The sequence below is a fragment of the Rhinolophus ferrumequinum genome, chromosome 12 (genome assembly GCF_004115265.2).
Source record: "Rhinolophus ferrumequinum isolate MPI-CBG mRhiFer1 chromosome 12, mRhiFer1_v1.p, whole genome shotgun sequence".
NCBI classification, from domain to species: domain Eukaryota; kingdom Metazoa; phylum Chordata; class Mammalia; order Chiroptera; family Rhinolophidae; genus Rhinolophus; species Rhinolophus ferrumequinum.
This window is the reverse complement of record NC_046295.1, coordinates 29,377,534-29,395,799: the sequence shown is the minus strand read 5'-3', so window position 1 is coordinate 29,395,799 and position 18,266 is coordinate 29,377,534. Positions and strand designations below refer to the sequence as shown.

Sequence of the window (18,266 nt, the reverse complement as noted above, 5' to 3'; positions counted from 1 at the left end):
TTACTTGCTAGTAATTTTATCACCCAAAATAATGCCAGCTTTTTCTGCAACTGTGGCTGCACCAGATCAACTAGTTGATGCGGGCAATTGACAAAAATACAGTGTTTTGTTTTTTTGGACTCGTTTATAACTTGCTCTGAGGAAAGGAGAGTGAGCTATGGACAAAGGCAGAAGTGTGAGCACTGAAAAAAACTACCACAGAGATGTCTAACAGTTTACTTTCATAGTAGACTCAAGATTGTTGTATGACATGCCTTGTGGAACTAAACTCCTTAAGGACAACTTAGCAGATATGCACGATTTAACCCATACACACAATTATAATATTGGCAAGTCAAGTTGCAGATGAGAAGTGCCACACAGATTTCCCTTCAAGGGGAGACTGGTTGCCCAGCTGTGGGGATTGTGGTCAGCGAACAGCCTCCAGCTGTCCATTCCTTTAGGGTAGACCTCAGCTCTAAAACGCTCCCTAACTGACGTCACATGGTGACTGAGTGTGTGTGTGTGTGTGGGAGGGGTGGGGGGTCAGGAGTATAAAGATCCAGCCATTTTGGCTCCAAATGCACATGGAGCTCTCTGGAAAGCAATAGAAATTCTACATAAACTATATAACCCCTGACTTCAACAGAAGCACAGTGCAAGAGAGGATAAGAAATGAAACAAACCAAATTATCTCTGACAAAAAAAAGTAAATCGAGTACAGGATTGGAGGAAATAGAGTAGACAAAATAAAGACAGGGAGAAATAGTGGAGAATAGATGGCAAGGCAGGAAAAGGAATTAACATTAGCTTTACATCCAAAGAACCAGATAATTCAAGGGAGTAGACACTTTTCTTTTGACTCAATCTTCATATCAGTGTTTTGAGACTAGGTTATATTTCTAAGAAAAGTCATTAAACATTGTATATAAAATGGGCAAAATAGGGGAAAAAAAATAAGGAAAACAGGGAGGAGGGAAACTTCTCCAGCTTCCTAGAGAGCGTTTGTAGGTGACTTTTCATCTAATTCAGAACAGCACCATTTTCTTGTGTCTCCTCAGTTACTGTTTCTTTTTTAGGCTCCCCTCACTTTTTTTAAACCTCACTCCGCGTGGAATCCGTCCTTCCACCCAAATGCATAAGCATTCCTTCTGTTCAGGACAACCAGCCGTTCGCATTTCATGTCTTTGGTCCAGGCAGATGGGAGCAGTGTGGCCAAACCAGTACAGTCAGAGACTTGGAAGAAATCTAGTTGACTGCTGGGGTCCTTGCGTTATACCAAAGTGAATGCTGGCCAATGTCACACAAGAATGTATACAAATTAAATACAGACAGGAGGCCATAGTAAAGGAAAAGAATCCGCAAAACTATAGTACTAAGGAATGTTTGGGTAAGCGGATTGATTCAAAAGAATTTAATTCAAAATAAGTTTGTTTTAAAGGAAATTAAATCAGTTGATACAGGGAAAGGAGAAAGAGGAGGCTAGGAAAGATGAAGAAGTCAGACAAAAGAATAAACAGATTTGGAAAGTCTTAAAAATTACTAACTAATAAAAAGGTAGGAAAACTAAGACAGGAGCATAGAAAACTTTTATTGCTAAATACTTTTTTAGTGCACTTTAACCTACTATTTCACTTTTTTCTTACAACATCCTATAAATACTGTAGGAGAAGTAATTGTTGTCTTCATTTCTGAATGAGGATACTGAGGTTTGGAGAGGATGTAATGCCTGTTTGTATGAACTGCACAAGTAGTCAGTGAAAAGGCTGAGATCCCCGTCCCATTCTCTTGAGTCGGAGCCTCAGATCTCTTCTCCTTAGACCTTGACGAATATCTTAGACTGGGAGGGTGAACGCTGAACTACCAGGATCCCCGTTCTTTTTACAACCCCAAGAAAACTTGAAAGAAAATAAAGAGCTTTGTCCTTAGAAACAAGCCATCTGTTACTGAGCAGAGCAACACAGCCAGGCATTCCTGAGCCTCACATCAGCTCTGCCAGGGTCTGGCTGGGCAGCCTCTGTTGCAAGCTGTTTAATCTCTAATTCCTGTAAATCAAGAACAATATCAACTGGTCGATGAAGCCTTTGGAGAAGTCTAGGGCAACATAAACGCCACAACAAACTTCAACTTAGTTCTACCCATGACAAGTTCTGCAATGTCTTTCTCTTTTTGGGACAGGTGACATCCTGCACGATTTGCCATTTACTTAGGTGCCTGTGTTCCCAAAAAGAGTATTCATCCCATTTAGAATTTTTTTTTTTTAAATTAACAAGGATGATCATTCTTACCTCAAAAGACACCTGTTAAAATCAGAGCTTGTTCTTATTTATGTTTGCCTAACAGTTTATTAATCCTTTATAACACATCCTTGGCAACACTAAGAAATGATAGTAATGCATTTCTTATTTCTGCTATCTCTTTTTAACTCTTCTTAGTCTCATCCATCTATTTCTTCTTTTTTTTAAATATGGAGGGAAAGTTATGAAAATGCTGCTTTGAAATTATTAGAAAGAAGGCATGCAATATAACTTTTGAAAGCTTTATATTTTGCCGAAATAATAGCAGGACTCAAAGGTGGGTGTGTTGTGATAAACAAATGGGATCTCTTTTGATAAAGTAGCATGCAGAATTGCACCTGTGAATGTCAGGCATAATCCTGCCACGGGGTTTTGCAATTGCTGTTGAAACACCTGTACCATAAATATTTATCTCTCTTTCTCTCTTACCTCCTTCAAGTTTTTGCTCAAATGATACATCTTAGTTAAGTCTTCTCTAACCACTCTGTCTAAGATTTCTAATCTCTCCTCGCATGCTGTCCCCCTTTTTATACTTGTTTTCTTCCCATAGAAATGATTACATTCTAACATTGTCTATAATTTACTTTTAAGCTAGAGGTGGTAGACTCGGGTAATTGAGAACATGGATGCACTCTGGAGCTAGTCAGCCTGGGTTCAGGTTCTGGCTCTGCCTTTTACTAGCTCTACAACCTTGGGAGAATTACTAAACATTATCTATTAAATGGGCATGGTAATAAAAGTAATTATCTCATCAGGCTACTGTGGGAATTAATTAGATCAACGCCTGGCACATAATAAGCACCATATAAATGTTAGTAATTAAACACTTTTTTCCTGCCATCAGAATGTATATTCTATGAAGGTGGCTAATTTTGTCTCTTTTGTTCACTAATGTATCCTCAGTGACTAGATGAGTTTCTAGCACATAGTAAGTGCTCAATAGGTATTGAATAAGTGAAGGAAAAGAAGGATAAATGCATGGGAATGGAAATTGAACCAGTCGTTTTTGTGTGCAGGGACGAGAGTCTATAGTTAAACCATACTTGGCAACACACAAAGCTTGGTTAGTTTTCATGTCTCACCTATCCTCAAGTTTTTATTTTACAAGTCCCTCAGTGTGTATAAGGCGGAGAATTGACACATTTCATCTAGATATTTTGGTATCCAGGTTTCTGAGACAAATATTTAAAAAAAAAAAAAAAAAGAAGAATACTGGATGAAATTTTCAGAATCTGTAATTGCCGTAATTTCCTCAATAGCAGAAAAACTCCTTTTTCACATCTGTGTATCTCAGAAAATTATTCAGCGGTGGGAGCACAGCTTCACCGAAGCTGCCCGAAAAGCATGCGAGCTGGAAGTTAAACAAGGGGAATAAGACAGGAACCCGGTGGATATAGCTGGATAATATTTCCATATGCTATCCAAAGTGTTCCTCCATCCCAGGACTCTTCCTCTGACACGTTACAAAAGAAAATGCCAAAAGGACAAAAGAGGCAAAGCTCAGCTTTTGTGTGTCAAATGAACTTTTAAACATTGTGGGAGACAGTGGTGTGAGAAAGTTTCAAAAGCCTTGGTTTTGCTTTTCAAACTCCATAGCCCTGAGGGACACAGGCCATAAAGTTTATGCCCAGAGCAGTAGATGGGAAAGAATACAAAGTTGGCAAGAGCTAGTTTTCCCCACCCCATCTTGCCCCGCCCCCCACTTCCCAGAAAGGTTAACTTTCTCTAGGTTGGATGAGAGCGTTAAACCAGACGATAGCAAGATTTTTGACTCATGAGCAGGGGTCCTGTGCCCCCAGCTGAGAGTTTAGAATCTCAGATAAGTCTGGGAGGTCTGACGGTGGGGCTGATCCGCACCTGGTTTCCTGATTGGACATAAAAGAGGCCGCTAGCATTGGCTGTCTCCTCTGTGCCACACAGGGGAGTTGGGATGACTAGAAAGACTCTCACTTGATATAGAGTAGCCTATGAAGTTCCTGTGTCCTAGGCATGGTGTGAGGATGCTCAGAATTTTCACCGTGTACCTGAGAGCAGTGTCAGTTCAACCCAGAGAGCAATGGTCTATAAGGCCCTGCAGTCTGAGGTGGGGAGCATAGTAACTCTGTCTTTTAATTTTTGTTTTCTGATGCTTTGATAACAGGTGCTTTGCTGATCCTGGAAGGACTGCCCCTCCTAGAGATAGTAAATAATTTGCCAGGACAGCTAGCTTGCTTTTCAAATGCAGAGCAACCAATGCAGAACACAAACTCTAAATTATCTCCTTTATCGTGCTCTCACATTTCGGCCACTTTCCACCTGCCCTAATCACCCCAGGGCCAGGCATGAGATAGCTGGGGAAAGTTCCTCTGCCCCTGAGGCCAATGAAATTATTCAAGTTAGCCAATCATAAGACTGCTTACCCGGCCTCACCCATTTACTTCTGTAGAAACTGCAATAAAGTCTCTTACCCATAGTTTCTGCCCTCTCTCTCTGCCTCCTGACAAACCCGATACTTCTCCATGTGGACCCCATTGTGTGGTGTGTCACTTCCTTTTGGGATCTGTGAGTGTAACATACTGTCTTTATAATGGCAGTTGTCTCCTGATCTGTTGGCCTAACCATGCCTAAATAATAATTAAACCTGTGTTAAAATAGGGAGTGCATTTTAGATCAAGAAACAGAAACCAGAAGGAAGGTTAAGGCCAATGGACAGATGAAGGGAAGTACCCAGTTACTCCCTCCCCTCATGCATGGCACTTAGGAGTCTTCCAAAACACAAATACAACCTGAGAAAGAAACGGAACATCCTGAGTTGACGGAGAAAGGCCTAAAATCAATGCGATCATTGTGAATTGATTATGAATAAGCTGGGCTGAATATAAATTGGCTGAGATTTAGTTTTTACCACCCACCAGAATACAGGCCTGAAGCAGGAATTAGTAAAAGGAAAGAAAATTTATATTTGCTGTACCTGTGAGCTTGTAGACTTGCAGTTGAGACAGTGGGATGAATAGAAGAAAGATTTAGTGTAAAGATAAAACACAGTTCATTGAGCTAGGGCAGAGGTTGGCAAACTATGGCCAATGGACCAAGTCCAAGTTGTTTTTGTAAATAAAGGTTTATTTACAACACTGCATCCATTCATATATGTGTTATCTATGGTTGATTTCCAGGTATAAAGGCAGAGTTGAGTAGTTGTGACAGAGACTATGTATGTCCTACAAAGCCTTAAACATTTACTATCTGGCCCTTTACAGAAAAAGTTTGCCCTGAACTAGAGTACAACCTCAGCAAAGGCTAAATTAATCTTCTGCTTGTGCTCTACTGACATATGGTTGTTTAAATTTCTCCTATTGGGAATAAGCGCACCTCAAAATCTGGGGAAGATGACCCTGTTGCAGAGGTTATGAGAAATATGAGAAACAGAAACATGAAATACATTATTACAGTTGCCCTCAGAGTGCCTCATGTAATCCTTTTTATGTGTTGGATGTCTATTTATACTCGACTTGGTTTTATATCTGGAAAGTGCATGTTTTGAGTTTTCTCTGGGCAGTCCTATCTGTGAATGAAAGTAATTGGGTCATCTTATCCCCTGAGTTCAAGTTCTCCAAAGATGAGATCACAGAACTGGGTACAGGCCTTAGTTTTGATTTTGTCACGTGATATAAATGACTTCATTCCAGTCATCTAAGCCAGCTGTTCTCAATAGAGAGGGGAGTGGTATTTTTGTCCCTCCATTCTAGGGGACATTTGGCTCTGTGGAGAGACATTTTTGTTTTTCAGAACTGGGCATGGGCTGGTGCTATAGGCAAGGTATAGGCAGGTGGTACTAGAGATGGACAGAAGCCAGAGATGTCGCTAAACATCCTACAGGGTACAGAAGAGCTCCACACAATGAAGTCTTATCCTAAATCAGGGTCTCAAAGTGTTATTAGCACTCTCATGTTCATGAAAGCACTACTCACAATAGCCAAGATGTGGAAACAAATGTCCACTGATAGGTGAACGGATTAAAACATGTACTATAGACCTATAATAGAATATTATTCAGCCTTAAAAAAGAAGGGAATCTTTCACTATGTGACAATATGGACGACACTTGAGGACACTATGTGAAGAGAAACAAGCCAGTCACAGAAGGACAAATACTGCATGATCTTGCTTATATGAGGTATCTAAAATCGTCAAACTTAGAGAAGCAAAGAATAGAGTGGTGGTAGCCATGTGCTGGGGCAGGGGAACCGGCAGTTGCTCATCAATGTATATAAAATTTCAACTGTGGAACATGAGTAAGTTCTAGAGATTAATTGTACAACATTGTGCCTACAGATAAAAATACTCTGTCATATACTTAAAAATCTGTTAAGAAGGGAGCTCTCATGTTACGTGTCCTAACCCAAATAAAATTAACAAAAAATTATTCAGCCTAAAATATCAGTGCTGAGGTTGACAAAGCCTGATTACAACTTTTGGAGTTAAAATTCCCCCATCTATCTATCTATCTGTCTATCTATCCTACATCACACCGGTTTTTCTAAGGTAAAATAAGATTATAATGTACAAGGTCCCATATAATAAATGTCATTCTTATTATCCATCGTAAATAACAATTTGTTACAATGGTATTCATTGTAAAACACTAAGTATTCCTGCTATGTTATTCAGTGGGCCACAATTTGAGCTTATACCGGATTATTCCATTTTACTGAATAGTCTTAGTAGCTGATACAAGTCAATCACATCCTAATCTCTATTCTCACAGGCAGCGTTACTACAGTTTAGCATTTACATTATGTACGTATCCTTATGTATAATATTTTCTCCTTGAGAATATGGATTGTACCTCACTTCCCAAGGTTCTAAGCCAGAGTTGATAAATGGTAAGAGTAGGTTAATTGCAATATCCAGGTATGAATGGAGGTGAATTGCCAAAACCATCATATCACTTAGGATTGCTCTCAGCTGCAGGTCACAGCAAACTTCACTTACCTTAGACCAAAAGAAAAGGAGGGGTTAATTTTACTTAGCTATAGCAAAAAGTCTGAGTCTGGATGTAAGCATCACAGACCCAACAATGGCAGACTTGAGATGTCAGCACTAACATCTCAGTTCTTTGGAGTTTCCCTTAAGGCTGGCCTTTTCACTCAGCGCTTGGTATCTTTGACCGTGCTCACGGTAGAAAGTGGAGGGAAGCAAGGAACATTGTTTAGGCTGCATCTATACTTTAATTTCAGTAAACAGTAACTTTCCTAGAAGCTCCCCTGGTTGAATTTTATATATATATATATATGTGTATATATATATATATATATATACACACATATATACACACACATATATGTATATATATGTATATACATATATGTGTATATATATATATTTAGTGGTACCTCCGTTTTCGAATGTCTCTGTTGATGAACATTTCGGTTTACGAACGCCATAAATTTTATGGATCTATGATATCATTAGATAGTAAAAGCCATGCTAAATTTGCAGGTTTAGGGGTTAATTTTTAAAGATCTGTAACGGATTAATCCATTTTGCATTACTTTCTATGGGGAAACCGTACTTTGGTTTTCTACCGTTTTAGAACTCCAACGGTCTTCCAGAACGGGTTATGTTAAAAAACCGAGGTACCACTGGATATATATATACATGTATATATATATAATGATCTGGAAGTGAGTTACATACAGAAAAGGCTGGGGAAGTGAGCATGTGTATTTCAGTCTCTACACTGGAATGTGCAAGGAGAAAGGGGCTGATATTGGCATTGGGAAGCCACCCACACTAGATTTCTTGGGTATTCAGGGTACAGTAGTCCATTTTGAAATAAACATGCTATTCGTGGAGCTTGGAATTAAAAAGGGAAGTTGGGTATTTAAAGGACTCATAGATCTTAGAGATAATACTGACATTCTTGTTAAAGATATAAACTCCCTCTAATTTTATCTTCCCATTAAATATAAAATGAGTCCCAAAAGGTTTACTATAAATTGAACAAACAGAGAACAAATAGAACACAGAAATATTCCAGTTTATGTTTGCAAAATGTATCAATACGTATATAACCTATTATTTTAAATAAAATCGATAATAGAGACGTAAAAGGAAACCTCTGTCATTTGGAGTATACAATCCAGTATATAATCCCCATTTGAGAGGTAACACCCTACTGATACAGTACTGGACAGGACAGTCTCTTTCCTTCCTTCGTAGAATATAAACAGGGAAGATTCTCCTTCTCCCCATGGCTTCAAAGCAGGGCACAAGCAGCCACAAGACCTGGTTTCTGCCAGCTGGACCTTCCTACCTGGGACTTTGAGCTTCTTAATGAAAAGGGTGTGGGATTTATTTGTGCTAGCTGTGGGAGTGACCTGTAGGAGTGGGTCTCTGCAGTAAGGCTGCCCTTGCCAGAGTTTCTGTTAAAATACCCCTATTGCATTTCTTGTGCTCTTTCTGAAAAAATTCCCGTCCTTTGTTTAAAATACCCAAAATCAGCTGCAGGCTTGTAAATAAGATCCCTGACCAATAGCATAATTATTAGTAGATATGCATATTTCTGCTTGCAAACTTAAGGTCAAATAGAGTTTATGAAGTTGTATGACAAAAATAAATTTGCACCTTATATTTTTTCCTACTTGCAAACTAAAGTAAGATTGTTAATAAGAAGTGACCAAAAGTCTCCAGAGAGAAGAACGAAAATAGAAATAGTCCCCAGTCTGGCATTTTGGAATTTGAGGCTTCTATAGTGTAAACAAAACCAGCTCCCGCTGCTTCTACGAATTCATGGTATAGTCCCCCTTAATTCCTTATCAGGGTTTGTCTATTAACCAAGACCATACACAAAATGCATTTCTTTGGTTCTTTTTAGTAGATTTCTCCTTTGTTATTACTGGTTGAGAAGTTAACAAGGACAGAATCTCCTGCTCAACCATAGCAAATACACAAACACAAAAAGAGCAGCTTTGATAAAACTGGTAGAGAGGAAGCTAGGACCTCATGAATCAGAGCTAACACACACAAGCATAATGGAAGCATCTTATCCACATCTGATTTGCTCACACATAGTTATTTAGATAACAACTAACACATTCCTGGAGAGGGAGCCTCCGATTTGATTTCAATCGCATCGCCCAAATACATATGAAATGACTGCCAACCCAGCAGACATAAATCTCTACTATCTCATTTTCATCACAGTCTCTGCACTGGGAAAAATGTGAGTGAAAAGGCATTTTCTCCACCTTGTTTTGTACACAATTACATGGTTTAAAGAAGATAAGAATCCCAAATTGGGAGAACGATAACATTGCTCAAACGATTCCCTGAGAACCTCAAGTATTCCCCCCGCCCCCACATGTAGGCACAGCAAATAGAACCAGTAGGAATGAAAAATGTTAATTGTTTCATATCCTTTAATTTGGGGCTTAATGACACAGCCTGTGTACTACTGAGTGAAATATTCGTTTGGAGAAAAAGAGTGTTGCGTGACATATTTTTGATGAAGGAAAATTTAAACTAATTCTAAGAAAACTCTTACATACTGCACATGTCACAACATGAGCAATTCACTTAGAAACCATGTGAACACGTATGAGTGATGTGGGGAAGGTATGATCACCCTGGAGTCTTGGTTTTTACTGTTCCTGTCCCTTGCAGGTTTAGATGGTTACTGCAGCATAGATATTGACAAACAGAGTTGTATGGTTAGGCCTCGTGGTTTCAAAGAGATGATATTACTGTGAGAATACTCAGCTGTCTGAGTAACAGGAAGTAACATTTGCTAACACATCCGTTCGCCCCCACAGTGCTGATCTCTGCTAACTCCCCTGCCTTGCTCAAGCACCTGTTTATGTCCTTGCCCCTAAGCAAGCAAGGCTTGCCACTTAGCCCATTGCTCCATGCCAGTTTTCAGGCACCTCTGAGTCACTTGTCCCATCTCTGCTGTAAACACATCTGTTTCTTAAAACTTTCCAGAGCAATTCCAATCCATTCATATTATTCCCTTGGAAATATTTTGCTTATGTCAGCAGTGGGTAGAGAAAAGGTCCTGCTGTTATTTTATGAATGTGTCTTAGTCCTGCCTTTTCCAATCAATGGGGAATTCCTCGATTGCTGGGTCTATATCTTCTTCCTTCTTCACTGCCCATGATGACACAGCAGACATATATAGAGACTATAGCCTGTTAGGGAAAAGTCATTTTCATAGAACAGAATCATTCCTATGTTCTATTTCCAGTTGCCCAATGTCTTAGCTGGGTAGATCCCTGCTACTTGCTGAGAACTCTCTTGTTTCTGCTCTCTCTCTCTCTCTCTCTCTCTCTCTCTCTCTCTCTCTCTCTCTCTCTTCCTATGGCCTCACATATTAGAAAAATCTGACAATTCATGACTTTGACAGGCAGTTGGGATTATTTAGTCCTGGAGGTTTCCAACTGTTAGCAGAGAGGGAGCTATTTCTTCAAACTAAATCTCTTCTGTAATCCTAATAAAGCACTAAGCGCAAATTCAAAGTGATCTTTAATTGTGTGTTTATACGCTTAATACCCACAAGGGCTGGCCCATGTTGGTTTTGTTTACCTTTGTATCTCAAACGTGAGCCTAGAAACTGGTCAGTTGTAAACCCTGTCCATTCATATATTCAGCAAATACAATGAGCATCCACTAAGTGCCAGCTCTGTTTGAGGTGCTGGGAAGACAGTAGTGAACAAAAGACACACATTATTTCTGACTTCTTGAGCTTAGATTCCGGCAAATAAAAAAGGAAGAGCTAAGACTTACCTATGCTTATTCTGTGCCTGATGTATTTTTAGGTACATTACATACATTTAGACATTTAATCTTCATACTAACCTATAAGTCAGGTATTATTAAATATCCCCAATTTTCAGATGTGGAAACTGAGGCACTTTGTTGAATAAATTATATATATGTATATGTGTATATAAATATATGTTATAATACATGTGTATAATTAAACACATGTAAACACTACGTATTTGCACATACACATATATAACTGGTAAAAATGAAGCTGTTCTAGTTTAAGTGAGTGGTGGCTGGGGCCACATCTCATCCTCATCTGCCTCCTGCATGTCCCCTGAGGTACCTCCTCTGAGTTTAGTTTGAAAACCACTCATCTAACCCTAGTTTTCATTTTATGTAGGGAACAACTGAGATTCAGAGAAAGAACATGACTATTTAAGATTTCACAGCTAATTAATCACTGAGCCACGATGAGAATGCCCCAATTTTTAGATGAAAAAACCCGAGGCTCAAGAATGTTGTTACTTACCCAAGAGCTCACAGGCAACGAGGAGTGAAACTACAGTTAAATTGCGATTTGCTGGTTCTTTCCTAGGTTTATTTTACGAAGCCCCTCACACTTCTTTCTATAGCGGTATCTCCTATCATCCCTCTCTAATCTGCCTCCCAGTTTGTCATTCCCCCAATAAACTTGAGAACCGGTTCTTACACACCCTGCCTTCTTATTTTGTTAACCCTCTTTTCTTGCCCAAAATGTGTTCTTGTCCTTTTCCGTGTCCCAAACTCCTCATCACCCTCTAAGAAACACCTCTACAGTCACTTCCTTTTGAAGCCTTCTCAATGCTCCACACGCCGATCCCATTATACCTTCCGTGAGTGCAGGGCCAGCTTCACGAGTGTGCACTCAGGACCCCTGCACATGACTTGACGCAGTTTAAAATTCTAAGAGTTTATGACTAAGGGCCTTGCATTTTCACTTTGCACTGGACCCTGTAAACTATGTAGCCTGTCCTGTGTGTGTTTCCTCGTGTAACATGTTGTGTAGACATCTACTGCAGTGGGTAACACATTGAGAAATAGTCTGTCTCCTCGAATGAAGTATGAGCTTTGTGAAGCCAGGGACTTGTTTTATTCATCATTGCACCTTCAGCACCAATGAACCGGTGATGAAACCCAAAGTTGCACAATGCCCTCCTCTTCATTCCCTATTTTTCCTGATTGGGAGAAAGTGCTTGACCTCCAGCAAAGAGCTTGACCTGTAGGCAATCTGAATATCCGCTGCAGGATGTGGATCATTGCCTTCCCAATGTTGAAACGATTAGCACTCAATCATATTTCACGAACACATAGAAGGCATGTGCCTATTTTTTCTGCTTCGATTCATTTCCAAAAGAAGTGTGCTGAGGAGAATAGGAAACATTTTAGTTGCATAGATGAGCTAAGAATGTTATGAAGCCAAAAAACCTGACTTATTCCACTGGGGAGGGAAATAGGTTCAGGGATCAGATTGCGATATGATCAGTCAGCAACATTCCTGAAGATTATGACTGGGCAACACAAAGGAGACATTTCTAAATCAGTTCCCTTGGCTGTATAATGTATGACAGATAGCTGGTCCTGTTTTGTCATTGTTTAGAACATAGAGGTTTCGCATTTCATTTAGAAACAGAAAGAGGGACTGGAAGAGAGAAACTAGTGTCAAAGTAAGGAAAAGAGGAGAAGACAGAGATATGATCGAAGTGCTATTATTACCTTAGAGTTATTGGTAATCCCAGGAAGAACTAGAATGGCAAGAAAGAGGAGTCCAGCGTGGGTGATAGAGCCCATGGCAGGTTCAGCTTGCTCCAGGAGGCTGCCCTTTAAAAGCTTCAAGGATCATGTCAGGTGACCATCTATGTCTCATAGCATGATGAGTGATGCATAGAGACCGCCTTCGATGTCATCTCTAATTAGTCAAATATTTATTCAAAATTCTGATGAGCCAGGCAGGCTTCGTACTAGGGGCTGGGGATAAAGAGATAAGGAAAACATAGGCTTGGGCCTCAAAAACAGCATTGTATATAAGTAGTTAAGAGCTCAGAATCTGGGGCCAAATTACTGGGTTTGAAACTTGGCTAGGCAGCTTATTGGCTGAGAAATTTTGGGTAAGTTACTTAACTACTCTGTGTCTTGATTTTATCATTTATAAGTTTGGATAGCCATAGTACTTATTACCAAGGTTTCCTATGAGGACTAATTTAAGTTAATATGTGAAAGCGACTTAGAATAAAATGCTAGCTCTACACACACACACACAGTGCCAAAAAAAAGTATAAACATTTTAAGAAAGGAAAAAACTATTAAAATTATAATAATATATACTGATAACAAAAGATGAATATAAGTCACATTTGACTTCTGCAATTACAAGAGGTGTTCAAAGTGGTCACCATCAGCGTCCAGACACTTCTGATTACGGTGAACTACTGCTTGAGCAACGTTGACCAATGTCCACTTGTATACATTTTTTTGGCAACCCCCTGTGTGTGTGTGTGTGTGTGTGTGTGTGTGTGTGTGTGTGAACACACACACACACACACACACACACACACACGTGTATATGTATATTCTTAGCCAGGTATAATCAATCTGGTAGGGACGATGGATATGTTACCAGAGGACTTTATCATGGGAAGGTTGAAGCCAAATCTCTGAAGCTGGAGTGACACTTCATGAACAGCCAGCTGAATGCCAAACTCAGGTTTAGCAGCGATGGTTCACATTACGTGGATCACATAATTAGGCACAAAAAAAGATACCTTAATGGACTTAATCTCTGGAACCTTTAGAATTACACATGATGTGGGTTTGGAAGGACTTGGTACGTACATCTTCGAAGAACAAATCTGGTCAGAGAGGAGACGATAGTGAGGAATGAGGGAGGCATTCTAGCTCCTGATTTCAGGTCTATACAGGAGAAGGCACAGTTATTATCTCTTCCATTATTTGTGTACTTGGCAGTTGGGAGGGATTTCTTTTATACTCTCATCAGTTCGTGACTGTTTCTAGTTCAATAAATATTAACAGATATCAAAGGACTAAAACAGAAAAAGGAGAGAATTATCAATAACGCATTTCTTCAGTGGCTCCCTAAGGACTAGCAGTATTTGTAGCCGCACTGTGACAAGAACCGTGTCCTAGAACCCACTTGAGTATCCACACCACTATGGCGAGAGCTTACCCTGATTGGGCCAGTTTCTTCCAAAGGACAGCCGGCTGAGTGCCATCACTCAGTCATGGAATGTTTCCGTTGTTTATGAGTTAATCTGAACTGTTCACGAATGAAAATGCTGTTGGTCCTCTGAGTCTAGTTTTTCTTCCTCGTCTCTTCTCTCCTTTTCAAGACAGCCAGCTTTCCAATGAAATTCACATCCTAGATAAGACCCTTGCTGCACTGGAAAGATAGCAGACATCAAGGCTTATGGACGATGTAAGTTATGACCAAATCAAAATCACTGCTCTATGTCCTGCCCAGCAGTGATATGACATTTATATTAACATTTGGCTAAGTTTCTCAATTAGGGATTGATGAACTAAAGCTCATCTTTGTAGTGGGATGATGTAATGTTCCTCTTCGGATGATATTTTCATTGTAAATCTTTTAGAGGGAGGAATGCTATATTCTTGCTATGTAATAATCTCTCAAAATGGGACTGTAGGAAGATGAAGATTTTTTTTTAATAGAGTCTGAGAAATAGTGCATTTCTTATAAAAATAGCATATTTCAAAAAAAATTTTGAAATCGATTGAGTGGGAGCCTGCCAGATAACTGGCTCCTGCGGGAGTGGGAAGTGATTAACTTTGTGGGCCCTTTTAAGTCCTCAAGGTTCCTTGAGTCAAGGTGTGGCTATAATTTGGTAAACATTGTAATAGGGAGCCCTGGACTCTCAGATAATAAATGCCTTGCAAATGATTAGATGTTTTTTTCTCTCTAAAGCCTCATAATTTCCTTAGCCTAGCTGTACAAGTGAACTTCGTTTTATTTTTTTCCTAAAATAAAGTCTTTCTGTTTAATGGCAACTTTAAAACTCAAAGGTTTTCATTTTGGCCACTTTGTTACCCTTTTCAACCTGTTTTCATGGGTCAGAATTCTAAGCAGAGAGTCACTATTTAGAAAAAAAAAAATTCCTCAAGTATATTTAATATGAAATGGACCAGCGTGATGTCACAAGGTGCCTTAATCTGAGTGCACATTTGTCTGCCACTACCTAAATGTAATAATGGGGAAAAAATCCTCAGGGTGTGTGTTTCCAGCAAAACGTAGCTGCTCTGCTCCGTATCGCCTTGGGTTTAAGAGCATCCTCTGTCTACCTCTCTACCCTATCCTTAAGGAGTTTGCAAATCTGAGTTTTCAAAAATAAGGGAGAATTTCTACATCTCAAAAGTGAAGTTCAAGTCTTATAGAAATAACCTAAAACCATCCAAATGACAACAAACAGAGGCTATTAATTCAGAGCTCACTAACGCAAGCGGTTGCCACCACTTGCATCTGGCAAAGACTTAAAGGCAGGCAGGGGAATGGGAAAGCTTTATAGTGGAAAACAGGACAGGCCTCAGGTGGGCTCTGATTGGAGTTTGTTGGCATATGAAGCTAGCTGGAGGCAGGTAAATAGAAGCAGGAACCTTGTGTGATTGATTGCGGAGCATTTGACTTTCTCGGGTTGGTCCTGAGTTGGAAGGATGGGGTGAGGGAGGGGTGGGGGAGTTAGCAGTCAGTGACCAATTGATGCAGATGTGGCTTGGCTTCCTGGGCTTCTTGTGTGGTCAGAATATATTGTTATATATGGTCTCACCGTTGTCCATCTGTGTACTCTGTCTCTCAGTGGAAGGGTAGCACTGCCTTGTCCGATATGGTAGCCACTCATCTTGTGTGGCGGTTAAGCTTTTGAAGTGTAACTAATCTGAATGTGATGGACTGTGAACGTACAATACACCCTAAATGTCAAAGCCTCCATATGGGCAAAAAAAAAAAAAAAGAAAAAAAAAGAAAAAGAACTCATTCACGATGTTTTTAATATTGAGTACACGTTAAAATTACAATATTGGGATATAGTAGGTCAAATAAAACATATTATTAAGATTAATTTCACTTCTTTCTTTTTGCTTTTTTCACAGTGGCCAAGAGAACATTTAACATTTCATATGTGAGTCCCATTTATGGCTCACATTGTATTCCTCTTCGACCTCACTGAATAGAGGATTGACATAGTAAAGTCTCAGGGGTGAGGGTGATGCTTTCTCTGGGAAGTCCTTTACAAGTCCTGACATATTATTCATTTTCCATAACCAGGACAAAGAGGCTCATACTGAGAATGAGAAGGCATTTTTCTGACTTAGGAGCTGAGGAGAAAAGACTTACCTGTTTAAAGTAATAGTATTTAAAATTTTCATAGGCATGGTTCTACAGATCTTTGGGGAGAGGCTGCACTTTGGTTTAGAAAGTCCTTTTAATGTACCTTTTAATTATACAAATATCAAATAATAGAAGAGCGGGATGGAATGAAGGAATTCCAACGGGTATTAAAAACTAAAGGGGTTGCTTCTCTGAACTGCTGAGATTATTGTGGCGTGAAGATTTTTCTCTTTTCTAGAGAAGAAAAGCTAGGGACCAAACATGAGACAAGGAACTTGGGATTCAGAGAAGAGCTTGCTGAGGTCATTGTCTATATTTCTGAGGATGGGAGTGGCCCAGAAGCAGAACACAGCAGCTGGATGGGAGCTAAGGAGGACGCTGGCTCTAGGGGACCCCTTATGGTGGGACTTGAGAAGTGATGTTTAATAACCAATTTTAAGCTCTTCTCTCTTTCTGCCTTGGAATTTCTTTTTTTATATTCTCAAGTCTGTAGCAAAGTCAGGTATGGGGATTGGGATTCCTCTTTGGGGAATGAAACAAAGGACCTCATCCACATTTTGGGCGGGTGAAGTACATTTATCAAACCCTCCACTTTCGTCCAGGTCCTTTGTAGTGTGTTTGTTTAAAAACAAGTTTTTTTTTGTTTTGTTTGTTAGTTTTTTTTAAAAAAAGGCACCCAATTTTAATTCCATAAGAGTATCACCCACTGTTGTCTTCTAGGAATCTTTTTTCCTATTGGCTCAAGAATGCAAAACTGCAGCAAGTCTCAAAGTGTTCATACTGTTGAAAGGGTAGCTGTAGATTAAAAATAGCACAGCAGTTTATCTTTGGCTGCTGGGGTATTGGTTTACTCTTCTTGCAGAAACAGGCTTTAATTACAGAGCAAGGAATAAACTGGACTTGATTGCTCCTTCTAAAGACTGACATTTTAGTCTCTCCCACAAAATACTTATTGATGTTGATGTAAGAGGAAGAGCAGAGTCAGAATACAAAAGAGCTTTGTGTTGCCAGCAGTTGTGAAAGCATCCTTTGTCTTCCCAACTTAGCAGTTTTGATAAGGGAAGTCAGTGTGAGAGAATAAATATCAAATACAACATTGTCATTTTCACAATCTCTTTTGTCACTGTACTTTAGAAAACACCCACAGTAAGACAATTGAAGTTTTTGAGTGGCTGGAGGAAAAACAGAAAACGAAAACTGACCACATCCCAAATTTGTGCTTTAGGAAAAGATATTGTTTACAATAATTATAGCAGCATTTTCCACACATGTTGAAAGACAGATGATGATTTAACATTTAAAAGGGAGAGAAAAACCCTCATTCAGATAATTGGTGACATGTAAACCCCTCTGTGAATGCAGTTTGGTTTTAATTAAAATGAATGTGCAATGGTATATTTCAAAAGACGGGAAAGTACTGAGTATTCAAGACTAAACATGGCAAGAATTCTTTTCCCACCTTAGTGAGGTGCTTCATAACATTCCTTAGAGAAATGTTCCTTGCAAGTAGGTAAACATCTGCTATTAGCTAGATAAAGAAGATTGACAGCAAAGGATAATGTGTAAACAGAAGAAGATCCATCTGAAAGCAACTCTTAAGTGCACAGGTAATGGGATAATGTTAGGATCACCCCTCAGAGGGGCAGTGCCAACGGCGAGATCTTCATGAAGAATGACATCCAGCTAGAAAAGTTTTCTGATTTAGATTACAAATGCCAGTCTGTCAGCTTATTGGCTTGAAGCCTTACTTTTGTCTGCGTCGTCATCACAGTACGTACCAACAAGATGGAGTGGGAGGAAAGAGAGAAAGGGAAAGAGAATACCTTGCATGGATTCTGTAGAATACAAAA

General features: G+C 39.5%; 1 long non-coding RNA gene across 1 annotated transcript; it reads right to left on the bottom strand.

Annotated features, from left to right (window-relative positions):
* Positions 1-13,894: 13,894 nt before the first annotated feature.
* On the bottom strand, positions 13,895-15,973 carry LOC117031615 (uncharacterized). The gene is made up of 3 exons (XR_004424583.1): positions 15,784-15,973; positions 14,245-14,457; positions 13,895-13,970 (listed from the first exon to the last, which is right to left on the bottom strand). It is a non-coding gene; the product is annotated as an uncharacterized LOC117031615 (long non-coding RNA).
* Positions 15,974-18,266: the final 2,293 nt, after the last annotated feature.